General features: G+C 41.1%; 1 long non-coding RNA gene across 1 annotated transcript; it reads left to right on the top strand.

The window, feature by feature from the left end:
- Positions 1-3,229: 3,229 nt before the first annotated feature.
- Positions 3,230-13,775, top strand: LOC121676449. The gene is made up of 2 exons (XR_006020464.1): positions 3,230-4,209; positions 10,165-13,775. It is a non-coding gene; the product is annotated as an uncharacterized LOC121676449 (long non-coding RNA).
- Positions 13,776-13,918: the final 143 nt, after the last annotated feature.

Here is a 13,918-nt window from a genome sequence, read left to right as displayed (position 1 = left end):
AGAATTCTGCAGTCAAGTGTTTGTTGATACGGGCACTATCATCTTTGACATAACCTGTCTTGAGCCAGCTGGAGTTCTTGCCTGACATGCCTAGATGATTTCAAAATCGCAGTAAACCAAGATTTACTTATTTAGGTGCATAAAAGACAGCCTTATTCTATGGAGGTTGGTCTGGACATCAGGCAGCTTCATTGCTATGCCTTCAGAATATCTTTTTGGTTTGTTTTTTCATTAGATATGAACTGATGTTTTGTGGACGTCTTCTACTGACCTGGGCATATAGTACACATTGATCCTGTACCCCAGAAATCCTTCTGGGAGCTGTCCTATCAGGTGATAAGAACAGTCACTTTCTTCAACTATCAACTTGACAAGAAAGTACACAAAATTAAAGTATGAGCTCAATTTCTTAGGTGCTTAATTAGCACCTAATTGCCAAGAAAATGCTGCTGCAAAAATCTGTTTATTATATGATTTCCATGAAAGCATTTTTTTCTTTCTGTCATGCACATTTTAAAATACACCTTAGTTGTGCCCTTTGCTGAGATGAAATGCTGTTTGCTTGTAAACTGCAGGCACAGTTTTGCCACAGAACAAACAATGCAGACAATTCATCAAAAGACAATTTGATCCATGTAACAAAAGGCAAACCTGAACAGCTAATTTGGCAAGGTAGAATTTATGAAGACCTGTTTAGTTATTAAAACAGAAAGACATAGGAAAAAATTGGCAATACTAGCAAATAGAGGTAATCATTGAGAATTACAAGCATGGATACCCAAATCCCAGTGTAAATTTTGTGTGAAAAATCTCAGTCCAGAGATTCTCCTGTGCCTTTTGACTGAAACTTCAGACAGGTAATTAGCATCTTTAAGTTCTCATCAGAACTGTTACAATTAAATGTAGACAGTGTCTTTCTGCTGTTTAAGCAATGAGAAGAAGTTTTATCCTTATTCCTAGCTATGATTCATTGGTGTGGAAGAAGTATAGTATTTCTCAGTTCTTATTGCTGCTTAAATATTATCCACACATACGTATTTTTTATATAGGAAATTATTATCCTTTATACTACTAGTTGCATTGGTGCATTATTTGCAAACTGCAGTTTCTTGTGGTGTCATCTCTGTGACATCGTGAGGCTCCTGTTCATTCGTAGTTTTTTCATAATGGAATAAAAACTAAATTTTATATAACAACAGTAAATTTTTAATTTGATTTATGAATAGTAAATGGTTGACTGAACTCCTTTGACCACCTACAAATATGGCACCATAGAATATCAGCTATTTGTCAGTCATACGTGTGGACAACAGGATGTTGTTCCCTGTGCAAATGCACAGGCAAACTGAATTAAAATGGATCCAGCATCAGTGATGTGAAGAGCTACTTACATTTCAAATTAAAGTCCATGAGTACTGCCCTGCAGCATTCAAGCAATTTTTGGTGTATAAGTACACACATCACTAATATGGAATTGTTACTGTAATTAAAACAAAGTAGCCTGTTCCTGTGCTGTTCACTAACAAAATATAATCAGGCACAGGCTGTGGGTGTGCATCATTTTGGTGGGAATACCTGCTGAAAGACTAAGCCTGTTAAATAACAGATGTGGCAGTCACACCTCTACCTCCCAGGGCAATAACCTTTTTATTGTGACTGTGGGCTGAGCTCTGGCACGGCACTCCTATCCCTAGGTAAACAAGCTTCAGGCAAGGAACTCGTAACTTGATTTCCTTCTTGATTGTGTGAGTCGAAGATTTACAGAAGACAGTAAGCCAACAGCCCTTTTACACAGCAACAAAATACTTGTCACACAGGCAGTGACACCATTGCCAGTGTTCTGCATCTCACTGCCTGTGCCCAACACTTCAGAAGAATATTCCATAGACTACTGGCCTTTCTCTGGAAGAGTCTGGTTAATTTAAAATGTGGTGATGGTTTCAGTGCACTGAGATCTGCTAATTAATTATTCTACGTGGAGGCACAATTATTTGAAAGAAGTAGAAGCAAGCTCATCAGTTAACAATTTTCAGTTACTTCTGACCTGGGGTAAAATTCGTATCAGTTAAATAAATATGAAAAAAAGCCACCAGATTCTCTCTTCATCGAGTCCTTAACACTGTCCGATTATTTCACAAGCTGGCCAAAACTGACAACTGAATTTGGCAAAACAGCATCCAAATGAAAGCTAGTATCACAAAACCCAAATAAAAAGAAACAAACGCTAGTTAATTCAAACAAGTGTTAACTGTAAGTTAATCACAGAACAACAGAAACCATATGACTGCTTTATATTTTAAGCTAATAAAAAAAGAGCACTTTACAAGATTAAATAGTAAGGGTATTTTATAGCAAACTCCAGTTCATGCAGAGGTTCACATTTGCATTTAAGAACTAAAATCCTGAAACATTAGCAAATTGACTGAACACTGCTGCTTGATGCAGTGGTTATCTCTAAGTAATACTAACAGCTTAATTATTTTATCCATTATGTCCATGTCTGGTATTACTGTTTACCTTCTTCATCTATGAAGTCAGTAGTTTTTACTTGCAGTGTTTGTTTGTTTACTTGATGCATTATGTTGGCAACATTATGATAAAATTCATTACTGCCAAGGTTCTGTTCAGCAGAAGTTCAGCCCTCTTGGCTCCCAGCTCGTGCCTGGCAGTCAGCAGTTGTTAATCTGTTACTGACCTGCTCACTGAACACTGTCACATGCAGCTGGAAAAGGCAGAGTTTGCTTTCAGACCTGCAGAGTGTTGCTTTAACGCTGTAGGCAAGGATAGCAGTGTTTTCACAAAAAGATAAGTGCTTTTAATTAACTCAAGCAGATCCAAGCCCATGATGGAGCATGACCATTAGGAATGTTTCTGAAATAATGAGGAAATCCCTCTTGTTAATGAGATAATACAGACCAAAAAACCACATATTATACAGAAGACCCAAAATTTTGATGCTAAATGGAGTTTACATTTTGATGGTAAATGGAGAATGTTTCATCTTGGCAGGAGGAGGCCTTCTGAATTCAAACAAGGGAAATTTGAGATGTCTTCTCTCCCTTAATTTTATTGTGAAAGTGTGTCAGACCAACCTTAAAGAAGGTTTTTCTTGACTTTGAAACAATTCAAAGAAGTATAAATATTTGCCATTAGATAAACATGATTACCCTATTTTATACAGGATGTTGAATGCTGATGCCATGATAGAAATGATTGTTAGTATATGAAACACAAGAGTTTGTGGTAAACATATCCAAATCTAAGCAGGCCCTAAGATTTTGATTGTTTCTGATAATGCTACAGGATCACCAAATAAGAGATGGTATTTGAGAGTAAAAAACTGGTTTTTCTTCTTCTGTAGGATTTATCTTTCATGTAATACTTGGAATTTAACATAAAAAGAAAAAAATCTCAGAAAAGACTCCCATGAAATAAAGGGATACTAGACTGAAATGTGTTTCAAGGTGATTTTTCCAATCTCAGGAAGAACTTAGCCTCAAAACTTGAATTTATATATTTTCATTTACTTTTGGCTCTAATACAAGTTAATCACTTCTCTACCTTAAGAACCGCTAAAGATTCTCCAAGAACAGTCATTTCAAAGTCCTGTGGTTTTATTTGAGCAGGCTGGCTGCCAGTTTTATTAGCATAGATTCAGGATATTCAGGACATGCTCAAGTTGGTTTGGCAGTCAGGAGAAACAACTATTGACTAATTCCTTAGTCTGCTAAGACTTTCACAGCTTAGAGAAATGCAAGAGCCTGTCTGTCTGACCAGAAAAGCTTCAGAAATACAGCCAAACAAAGGATGGGTCTCTTACAGAGAGATAAAGTGAGTAAAATAACAAAAAGATGCCATTGTAAATTACTGACTGCCTTGAGTCTGCTCAGGGTAATTGCAAGTCATGCATAACTAGGAGAAGGCAGAAATGGACACATCACATAAAATCACCAGACAGTATTGCTAGAACACGAGGGCTTGTCCTGCTTGCCATAAGCACTGAGCCTGATGCTTCAAACCCTTTCAGCTGTCATGAGTGCCTGAGCTCTCTTTAAAGCACTGCGGTGAAAAAGCCCCCATATGCTTTTGCAGTTGAAGAGCAGAAAAACATTTTTGCATTAAGGCAATAGTTGTAGAGTTACTTCAGGAGGATGAAGATAAGAGATGAGATTCAGCCCTCTTCTAGTTATAATCTACCTTCTCATAAAGGTAAGATTTATTTGTCTTAGTGGGAATTTTAAATGACTTAGGTATTTGTTTTAGGGTTTTTTCTGATGTATACACTGGTCAGTACTGGATTACTTCATGTAGAAACAGCAGGAATACTAATTGATGCTGCCTAGGTGAAGGGAACCAAGATCAGCAAAGGGTTTTAGAGTGGAACATTTAAAATACTGACTAGAGCAGTGGTGAAATTCTTCCACACTGTGCTGTTGTTGCAAAGTGTCACAGGACCAACATGAATGGAGTTGAAGACAGAGTCTGTACAGGCCAAGATGTGGTATATTAGAAGGACACCCTTTCCTAGCTGCTGACCACTTTTTTGAGGTTGTTTCTGGATTTCTGTAAACCACACGTGATCTGAGCCTTTTACTTTCAGAAATCAAAGCAGCTTGGATTTCCTTTCTAATTTTTCTCTAATGCAGTCCTGGTCAGAATACATGGACTTTCAAAAGTCTGGTAATTATATCAGTGATAGCTCTGGTCTTCATCTACTCTTATGAGCCTTTCCGTAAAGCTTAAGTATGTAAATAAATTAAGCTGTATCAATAAATATACATGTGCATATATACACAGCTGATAATATAATATAATGTAATAAAATGTAATATTATGTAATGTAATATAATGTAATATAATATCATATCATATAATGATAAGCATATTTATTTATAAATATTTTTATATTTATAAATATTGTATATTTACAATATAAAAATATTGTAATAAGCATGGAATAATTCCTTTATTTCTGTTACATTCATTAATATTAGGGGTCTTTTTTGTATATTTGTTGAAAAGAGTGGTGCATATTCCAAGTGGAGACAAAAGAATGGATGGTTCCACCTCAACTAGGAAACTATACTGCATAAACCCTCGTGAGTTTATCAGTGCCTGATAGTTCTGCAAAGTTTAGCACTGGTTCCAAGCACAGCAAGGTGTTTCTAGCCCTTGCCAAGGAATAAACATTCGTTTCATGCACACTTTTTAAGTACAGTGGGAAAATGGAAACAGGAACCAGGAAATTGTTCCAGGAAAAGGAAACCAGGAAAGAGGAATGGAAAACCAGGGACTTCATGGTGTAGGAGACTGTGCTGGGTCTGGCTTTTTATAGCAGCCCATATGGTGCTGTGTTTAAACTTGTAACTAGAACAGTGCTAATAACATACCCATGTTTTAGCTGTCACTAAACACCACGAAGGCCTTCTCTGTTTCTCACTGTGCTCCCTCTCCAACAAGGAGGCTGGGGGTGTGCCAGAGACGGGGAAGGAACACAGCCAGGACAGCTGACCCCAGCTGACCACAGGGATATTCCATACTGTATGACATTGCACACAGCAGTAAAACTGGGGGTGGTCCTTCTAGAGTAACCCCAGCTTGGGGACTTTCTGGGCACCAGCCTGCTTGGGGGAGGTGTAAAGTAAATGTCTTTGCATCACTTGCTGTTGTTTCTCCCCTTTTCCCTACACTTATTAAGGTGTATTTATCTCTACCCACATTCCTTCCTCTCCATTTCTCTCCCAGTTCTCTCCTCCATCCCTCTGGAGAGAGGGAGTGAGTGGCTGCTGGGAGGCTTCACTGGTGCCTGGGGTCACCCCCCACACAGACTTCAATACTACAAATAACTAACAGGAATTTTTATTTCAGTGGATTCCAGATGAAAAGGAACCAACACGGAGTTCACTCCCAGGACTTTTTTGTCCCTGAAAATACTGATGTCCAAGCTACACTGACACTGCCTTGACTCCTAAAGCACAGCAGCTATCCCAGGAAAGACAACAAGAAAGTGCAGCCACAGCTGTGACAACTATTTTGCTGAGTTAGATTATTACTTCTTCTTTTGAAGAAGATATTTCAGCCACACCAAAAAAGTGGTCTTGGGCTAACACAAGCCATGCCTCCACAAGGCACATCAGCCCCAAAGTGTGACCTATCCACTGACAGGATGAGCCGTAAGGTTTATCCTCCATGATCCTTGGGTTATCCTTGAAAGTTAGTAAGTATAAGCTGTGAGGCTCCAGAGCTCACATCTGGAAGGAGCTCTGAAAACTCCTGCTGAAAGCTCAGCAAGTCAGAAGGATGTCTGTAAAGGTCTGCATTTCACAGCTGCTCTGTGGGCTGGCAGCGCTCAGCATTTTCACATCTGACACAACCCTCTGAAGGCACAGAGAAAGGAAGAAGGAAATAGACAAATCTTCTTTGCCATTTTCATTTTAGTGATCTCAGCAGGTTCAGGTATGTAATGAATCAAAGCCACTAACAAAGTAAAAAATTTCCTGATCCATCTTTCCAAGTTCTAGTGCAACTTGTTATGGTTAGCAAAAGTTGAAAGGATGCACATACCTCAGCATTTATGATAGATTTGGGGGTTGCTCTGTTAACCTAGAGAAGATATGATGTCTCTGAAGTGTTTTTTCTTGGATCATTTCTAACTCTACAGCTCCTCCATGTGGAGATCATCAACAGACAAGAAATTAATTATCCTAAACATTAGGTATTTATACTTTTTTTCTTGATGGGATTGCAGAGAATTAGCAATATTCTAAATATTTAGGATATTTTTTAGAAGTTTCAGTCCTGTTCAGCCCGAACTTTTCTGAAAATGGGTGAAAAGCAGTGCATCAGAATGTCATTGCTGAAGGTGCAGCATTACAATTCCAATTCTAGTTTAAATTACCGCTTTCGCCTCTGACATCACATGAATTGCACCAAGCTACCTTTTACTCATTTTTAATTCTATTTGTTCCTCTGTGCCTATAGAGGAATCTCACATCTATGTCCTACTTCATGCCATCAGGGAATTCAGGGATTTTTCTCCTGTATGTGGGTAAAGAGGACCTAAGTCCTTGTTAATGGACCTGCTGGTTGGGAACAGGACTGAAAGCTGTATCCATTAAAGAACAGCCTTCCCATAAGCACTTCCCACATTGCCTTCCAACAGCCTTCAGAAACGGAGCCCTAGACTATTTAACATAAGCTTTAATTACTAGATGGTGAATATTATCTGTGTATTATTGATGGCACAGTCCAAATGACTTCGGTTCTGCAGAGGGATCTGGAAAGGCTGGATCAGGGGGCGAGAGGCCAGCTGTGTGAGGTTCAATAAGGCCAAGTGCCAGGTTCTGCACTACAGTCACAACACCCCCAGGCAGTGCTACAGGCTGCAGGCAGAGTGTCTGGAAAGCTGCCCAGCAGAAAAGGATCTGCAGGTGCTGTTTGACAGTGACTGAACATGAGCCAGCTGTGGCCAGGTGGCCAAGAAGGCAAATGACACCTGTATCAGAAATAATGTGGCCAGCAGGACCAGGGCGGTGACTGTTCCCCTGTACTGGGCACTGGTGAGGCCACACCTCAAATCCTGTGTTCAGTTTTGGGCCCCTCACTGCAAGGAAGACACTGAGGTGGTGGAGCGTCTCCAGAGATGGGCAGTGGAGCTGGGGAAGGGTCAGGAGCACAAGTTCCATGAGGAGCAGCTGAGGGATCCAGGGGGTGTTTAGCCTGGAGAAAAGGAGGCTCAGGGGAGACCTTAATCACTCTTCAGAACTACCTGAAAGGAGGCTGTAGCCAGGTGGGGGGTGGCTTCTGCTTCCAGGTAACAAGTGACAGAGCAGGAGGTCATAGCCACAAGTTCTGCCAGAGGTTTAGATTGGATATTAGGAAAAATTTCTTTACTGAAAAGTTGGTCAGGTATTGGCACAGACTGCCCAGAGAAGTGGTAGAATCACCATCCCTGGAAGTGTTCAAAAGGTATGTGGATGTGGCACTTGGGGATATGGTTTAGTGGTGAACACAGTGGTGCTAGGTCAGGATTTGACCTCAGATCTGCAAATAAATGGAGCTATCCAATTCCTTTTGACGGCAGTATAGCTGAGCTCAGCAAAGCACCCTTAGACCCGCCTCATTTCAGCACCGCTAAAAGCCTAAAACTGCTCCAAACTAGGACAAGCTGCTGACTGAAGTGTTCTGTATAACTATGGTCTACACCAGAAGAGGGGTCAAAGGCTGACCCACTGCCATGGTAGGGGGTGAGATGGGGTGCACCAGACAGGATCAAGAATAAAAATTGTAACATTTGGACAGCTTCTGAAAGAACAAAAAGATTTTTGAAGGTCAACGAAATCCATGAAATGATCTCAGAAAATAATTTCAAACCATAATTAATTTAAGCATTACATAAAATAATCACACATGGCAAAAGGCACTTTATTCATTGCTGTCTTCTTGCCATATACACACTTGTAAATTTTAGTTTTGGAATAATCAATGAAACCTTGGCATCATCAAAGGCCCTTTCCTGTTAACTCATCAGTATGTTCTCTGTTGATACAGCTACTCCAGACCAGCTGCTTAGTATTTGCACAAAGCTTTTTTAAAATATAAAAACGCAGACTAGGTTTAATATTCTTTTTGCTCCTCTCCTTATCAGCTTTTTCTCTCTTCTCCAAATCATTGTATTTAAGGTAACGAACAGAAAGAAGTGAAGAGTAATGGTTTTAATTAAGTATAAACGTAACTAAACCAAAGAAACACTGTTACATTCAGATGGGAGATTTATATAAAACTGTGCTGGCACACATAGGCAGGTCTGTATTCACTGGGCACAACATATATATTAATGGCACACTATATACATTAATCTGCACTTTGCAGCATGACACATTTATGTTTGGAAGAACAGATATGCAGGCAGATACAGTTGCAAGCAGCAAGACCTGAGAAAGTGATGGCTTGCAGGGCAGTATTGTATCCATGTGCATCAGCCCCTGATGACAGAGCCAAACGCGTGGGAGCCCTCTCTGCATGTTTGAGGCCTAAAGCTGCGCCATGTGAGGGACAGGCTTAGTTCCCATGAGTGTACTCATCGAGCAGAATTACAAAACTGTGTGTTAAATTTTTGCTTCTGCTTAAATACACACATAGTACTGTTCAACATGCCAGTTTCTGTTGACACATCTGCTGTCAAAGGCTCCCTTACATATCTCTTTTCCTAACCTTTTAAAGACTGATGACGATACATGTCTACATCACACGGATGCAAGAAGCCACATTTGTATGCTTTTTCTCTTTAAACATCTTGAATGTTATATGTTAAATAAAAGGGAATGTGGAAATAAAATGCATTACAATCTTAAACAATATCTACAGCTGAGAAATTTGTAGCTGAGAACAGTATTCCTTTGCATAAAGTTTTCCTTTCTAGGTCTATGGACTGACAAGTGATGCACTCACAAAAGCTGCTGTAGAAAGCACACTAGCAATTAAAATATTCTGTGTGTCTTTATATGGCAAGAATAATTTTTAAAATAAATTTTATATAATGCAGAAGAAACACAGACATTAAAAATTAATTATCTGAGGATGTCCTTTTCAGGTGGATTTCTTCCTGTCTCTCAGATATTTACAATGTACCTTTCTTCTCACAGACGCTAAAGTCAGTCAGTTTTCTACACTGCTCTCTAGTCCAAGACAGTTGACTTTTCCTTGCTCAAGTCCTTGACTTTTCTTTGCTCAAGCAAACTATGCTGTAGCTGCAAGGTAGTCATATACTACTCTTTGCTATTTGAGTTAAACTAAAATGTAGATGTTTAAAAGAGCCATGATATACCCAGAATAATTTGTCTCGTGGCAAAGATTAAAAGTAATCTTTAATTTTGGATCCTGTGTTTTTTCAAAGTCAGAAATACTTATGACACAATCATCCACCAAAAAAAAAAAAAAAAAAAAAAAGAAAAAAGAAAAAAGTAAAAAAAAGAGACTAATAGTGAGGAAGAAAAAAAAAATCGCTGGTTCCTTCAAATCACTATGATTGTTTCTATTGTGCTTCAGATGAAGTATGTTCCTGCCAAAGAACACTGCTGCTGCTGAGGTGAAATATGTAGAGTTCTATAAAAAGTTTTATAGTTCCCTAAGGCAAAGGGAAATGGTGTTTCTGATTTCTTTCAGCTGCTGACTTACCCTGAGCCAAGAAGATGTCCAGATGCCATGTGATCAATATGAAGCAAAACCAAAGGATAGTGAACTGATTCCAACTATGCAAAAGATTTCAGGCCCAAGAAGGCAGGGGAGACACACGACTGCAGGTGATATTCTGTGTTGCTGTAGTTTAATGGCTCTTACCTCTCCTTGTCTGGTCTATTGTGAAAAATACCTCCTGTCATCCTGGAGTAGCTTGCCTTCATGCAGACACTGTGTGGGTTTGTACAGACGGGCTTTAAGAACAGCTCTTGGAGCATCTCTCTGGTGAGAGGAAGTGGCATGGGATGGGTCACGGGGGACAGCAGTATTTGGGGAAGGTCTTGGGGAAAGACAGACACCTTGTTCTGAAAAACCTCATCTCCACCTGCTCTGGCATTCACCTTTGGGGCAAACCCACCTGCCCATGGCCCAAGTTCAACAACGTGACTTGAAAGACTTTGGTGTCTCTCCTGCTGTGGCCCCCATGCTCCGGCAGGGTCCTGCCAGCCACCCCTCCCCTGAGCAGAGCTGCTCCCAGACAGTCCCTGAAGAAGAGCCAGAATCCAACACCCAGCAAACCCCCGTCCTCAGCACCGTTCAGCACCCCAGAGCCACGGCCCAGCACTGCAGCAGGGCCCCAGAGCACACCAGGAGCAGCCCCCAGGGCCGGCACAGCTGCTCGCTCCTGGGCCAGGCAGCTCGCTCTGGAGGAGCCTGCCTGGAGGCCATGTGAATTCCCGCCACGCAAAAACAGGTGTTGCTCAAACACTTGGGCTTCAGCTTCATTTGTGCCATCTGAGGCACCAAACAGCCATGACAGGCTCAGGTAATGTTTTCTGCACACAGATGGGGAAACCCTACTCCATGGTCCTACTCCTGTCACTGTCCCCCACTGACCACATTATTCTGAGGGCACCAGATAACCTTCCCCAGCTGCAAACACACATTTGTGGATTCCCATGCTAAATTTCTGGAGTATGGAAGACAGGAGGTCATCTCAATACCTCGATGAGAGCACCCATGTGGTCTGCACTGCCTTGGAGCGGGGTGAGAGGGGAGGATGGGGGCAGCACTCCTGCCCTCCTACTGTGCTGGTTGGCAGAGGAAATGGAGAGGTCAGTGCCTGAATTTTGCTCACCATAACCTTCATCGGGAAGCTTCTAGCCCTCTTCAGTTCCTAACCACATTCTTCACTTTATTACAGCTGCATTTGTTCGAGGGCCCTCACATTGCACCAGTAAGAGAAATAAAGGGGCAACCAATGTCACCACTGCCACATTAATTTTTACAGGCCACAGCAGTAGTGACAGAGCAATGCAGAGTTTTTTATGTCTGCAGCCAGCAGAATCTAAAAGGACACCTCTGTTTCCCTTCCTGACTACAATCATTGTGAGCCCTGAGGCAGCAGGAGCCACCATGGAATGGATGCCTGTGGCGAGCAGCGGGTTATGCTAACAGTTTTATAACCTGCTGAGGAGGACGGCAGGGAGGGGAACACAAACTTCCACTCCAAATCAGACACCCCCTTAATTTTATGCTTTCTCTGGACATACAGTAGCACAGCTACTCAGAAAATCCAGACCTGGCCTCCTGCCCATTGTTCAAGCCGTTTAATTTGTTTTCATGATGGGAAAGTGAACAACATGTCCATGAGGTAACACCAATGTCTTGTCATCTACTGACTGCACCTCCTCTACTTCAAGTTCTTACTCCTGTTCTTGCGTATGTACCACATACTTTTCGTCACTGTAAAATGGTCTGTGAAGTCTGATTAGAACAATTCTCATTTGTAAGGGGAAAAGCAGAGAACTCCAAAAAAAACCTCCTGTGCTATGTCTGACTCCTCTTCCGAGAAGAAAGCAGAGACTGGGAAAAGCAACAGCAAGAGAAACAGAAAAAAGAAATTGACAACCATACAGAAGCAGGAATGGCAATGGGTAGCTTTGGGAAATTTTAGCTTTTCCTTTGTCCTTTTATTTTTGTGGGAGACCTCTATCCCTAAAATCCATGAAATATTAACCATGACATCTGCTGAAAAATCAAGAATGAAAAATGTAATGCGGCAAACAACGCAATGACCAGAGAACACACCTAAACAATTCTCTCGGAAAACACCAGAGTGCACTACTGTGTAGCTGTAGTCAATTCAGACTATGTTGCTTTAAACTTTGTCCAGTTGATCTTGAAAAGCTCCACAGATGGAGATTCCAGAGCTGCTCCGAGGAACCCACTCCTGTGTTTATCCTCCTTAATGTTCTCCCTTTCACTTAGTCAGAACCTCACCTCTATCAGTTTTTGGCCAGGATCTCTTCTCCTATCACATACATCAGTGAAGAGCCTGGCTCTGTATTCTCTATGGCTTTCTCATATGGATTGAGGGTCAACTATTAGGTTCCCTCCCCAAGTCTTCTCCAGGCTGAACAAAACCCATTCCCTTGGCCTTTTCTCACAGGAGGGTGCTCCAGTCCTGACCATCTCAATAGCTCTCCATTAGACTCACTCTAGTCTTTTTTGGATCTTAACTATGTGTGTCAAATTCACAGGTTCTCCAAATGCTTCATTTTGCTTTTCTTGGAGGCTTCCCTTATCAAAATAGCAAATACTTGTGATGCTTCTATGGCAACCTAAACATGAGGATTGTGAGGCAGGCGGACACCTCACACTGCACTGAATTATCAGCAGAAGTAGCAGGCCTGGGTATCAATGGTCTCACCTGCAGGAATCCAGACAAACTTTTTTGTCTGCTGTTCCTCTGTCAGGAAAATAAAGACAAATTCCACCTCCACTTGGATGGACTTCCTGAGGTACTTACATATACAGGACTAACTAGTTTACCTCAAAGGAACTAACAGCAGGTCTCATTCATTCATGAGGTACCTCAAGATTTCACTAAACCCACCACAAACACTTCTCAATTCATCCTTTCATTAATGAATAGCACTTTCATACTCAGAAGGAAACGGAACTGTCACTACTGTAAATTTCTGGTGCTAAACACAATTAAATGGTAATGTTGCCAAAACAGTCATGGTGCTCTTACACTGAAGTGGGGTATTTCAGTTAACATCCAATTTTTAAATATTTTGAAAGTGACCATTATATTTAACTGACTTGCTCAGGGTGCATAGCATTGCCTAATGAAATGCAATCCATGGCATGCATCACCTTGGTCCCAAAATCTTCACCTCTTTCTAAAATGTGGTGCTTAACTATGATCTGGAGTATGTTACAAAAAGCATTTCATTAAAGGGGGGCCATTGGTGCAAGACTTTGATTTCTGCTTTCAACGGTGAAACTTCAGGGGGTCCTTCCAGGCAGCACAGTACAGGGAGCCCTTTGCAGCACAGCTCTACTCTACTGAAATGAGATACAAGCTCCCTGGGAAACAGCGTGCTAGCATGTGTGACATTTGTCCTCTGCTGAGCAGAATTAGTGATTGCCACGAATTTTAGACTGTATCAAGAATTCTACAAAGCATCACACAACTCTGCCGCCTCCTGAGCTGACTGCATACACATAGAAAAGGCCATAAAGGCATAAAGGGGAAAATGTTCTTCTGGTGAACTGATGAAACCTCCTTTTTTCTCCTGCTAGCAGTATGGTGGGCAACCGATTCTCCCAGACTTCTGCCAGTGCAAGGCATTATCTCATTTTTGAGGTCATTACTGCTGTAGTGGATACTACTGCAAAACACTCACTCTGCAGAGTGGATTTTGCATCGTTTGTAACAGGAGTTTTAAAA

The sequence above is a fragment of the Corvus kubaryi genome, unplaced genomic scaffold (genome assembly GCF_017639235.1).
Source record: "Corvus kubaryi isolate FWS band 111438036 unplaced genomic scaffold, C.kubaryi_AGA036_p1.0 split1-131, whole genome shotgun sequence".
Taxonomy (NCBI): domain Eukaryota; kingdom Metazoa; phylum Chordata; class Aves; order Passeriformes; family Corvidae; genus Corvus; species Corvus kubaryi.
This window is presented reverse-complemented; position numbering and strand designations above follow the sequence as displayed.